We start from the raw sequence: 2,342 nt of genomic DNA, 5'->3' as shown, positions 1-2,342 counted from the left end.
TAGCTAGATGATATGATGTAGCCTATATTCTAGATGCAGATTTCAAATGACCAAAGCAGATTTGGAAAGTCTCATTTTGAAAATATGCAAACCTCCATGGTGCACCCTTTACAAAAGTTACTCCCAAGAGAGTATAAACTGCAAAATAAAAAATTAAGTCGTGACAATTGCTTAGAACTAAAATTTCGTGGAGGCTTTAGATCCATCAAAGTCTGTCTCCGCAAAGTCATCTTTAGAGTCTTCAACAACCAAATTCCCAATAGTGCATGAGTACCAGATGGATCAGATGACAGAGAAGAGCGGGCACCAAGAATAAAAAGAACCAACTTCCTTAAATAGATAAGCTCATAAGCTTGATCTTGTATTGTAATTTTCAACATAGAAATATGTGAAAAGACAAAAGTGGAGGCACTCGAAGCTTTGGATAGTTGAGGAGTGGATAGTTTGTCACTTAGAGCAATATAGGCTAAGTCATAAATAACAGGTGCCTCATGCCAAACATCACTGGGGTCGGCTCAACTCCCTTCAGACAACATAGGGTATGAATAAGACATGGAAAGACAAAAGACTCTTTGTGTTTTGTTCCATGACCAGCAGTCTTGGTCTGAAGTGAGTGACATATGATCTTTCCAAAAGGAACAAGGGCTCTGTTAAGCACAGCAAGCTTCAACTGACATCCACCAAGAGTAAGATTGGAATTATTGGCAATGGGTAGAAGATTATGACGCACAAAATCTCAAAGGAATTGTAAAAAGGCTTCAAATAAGATTTCCTAGGAAACCCTTTGCTAGTGAGAGGAAGGGAACAATTTTCATAAGCAAGACTATGAAACTGCTCAATATAATATTGATAAACAATAGCAAAATAAGAATCGTAGCTAGTGCAAGGACATGGCCTAAATTCTAAAACCTTATGAATCACAACATGAGTAAACATGATGGACACATCTCTAACAGATATACGAGACTTTGTAAAAGCAAGCTGAATTGGAAAATTATCATATAATTCATGAACAATAAATGCGTTATACTTACTAGACTGAGAATTGAGATTGCAATTGATAATGTTTGAACATTTGATTAACACAGTTCTAATCACAAATGTGGAGAGCCTGAAGCTCAGGAACAAACTTCTTGTTTGACACCACAGAATGAAAGATATACATAGCTCTAGGTGAGATAAAATTAGAAATATTTCCAACTGTTATAGACCTCTGAGAACGAGATGTGGATGGGCAAGGACTGGTAGGAGGAGAAGAGGTATTAGGATTGGTATGAGAAAAAACAAAATGCTAAAGTATATAGATAGAGTAGCTAATCATTCAAAGGAGAATAAACCAATAGATTTTCAAAGGTCAACATGTTTTTGAGGATCCAGAGGTTTAGTTAGAATGTCTGCTAGTTGTTTCTAGAAAGGAATAAATTCCAAAGTTAATATTTTGCTCTCCACAAGATCTCTAATGAAATGGTGCCTAATATCAATGTATTTTGCTCTTGAGTGTTGAACACGATTCTTTGAAATGTCAATGGCACTCATGTTATCACAATAGATGAGAAAGATGACTGAGAGATACCATAATTATCTAACATTTGTTTCATCTAAAGGAGCTATGTGCAACAACTTCCAACGGCCACATACTTTGCCTCATAGTAGATAGAGAGACATAATTTTTTTTCTTGCTATGCTATGCAACAAGGTTGTTGCCACATAAAAATCTTCCCTAGAAGTGCTTTTCCTATCATCACTATTACCAACCCAATCTGCATCACTAAAGCCAACTAATTCAGAATTAGTGTCATACGTATACCACAAGCCAAAGTTTGTTGTACCACTCACATACTTGATGATCCTCTTGACTGCAAACAAGTGCGACTTCTTGGGATCACTATGAAATCTAGCACATATAACTACACTAAAAGCTATGTCAAGTCGACTAGTAGTGAGGTAAAGAATACTTCCTATCATGCTTCTATAAAGTGTCACTTGTCCTACTTGAGTCTCTTTGCACCTTTGCACTTGTGAGACTCCTTAGGATCACTCTGCAACCTAGCACATACGCCTACACTAAAAGGCTATGTCAAGTCGACTAGCATTGCAGTAAAAAAGACTTCCTATCATGTTTCCATTGAGTGTCACTTGTCCCACTTGAGTCTCTTTGCACCTTTGCACTTGTACTCGTTGGAGTCCTAGGCAACTTCGACAGATTTCAAACCAAACTTTTTGATCAAGTTTTTGGCATATTTGGATTAAGATATAGAAATCTCATCTTGACTTTGTTTAATTTGAAGCCCTATGAAGTAATTAAGCTAACCAACAAGGCTCATTTCAAACTCACTAGTCAC

Source organism: Prunus dulcis, chromosome 7 (assembly GCF_902201215.1).
Source record: "Prunus dulcis chromosome 7, ALMONDv2, whole genome shotgun sequence".
NCBI classification, from domain to species: Eukaryota; Viridiplantae; Streptophyta; class Magnoliopsida; order Rosales; family Rosaceae; genus Prunus; species Prunus dulcis.
The sequence above is the reverse complement of the archived record's forward strand: the minus strand, read 5'-3'. Positions refer to the sequence as shown.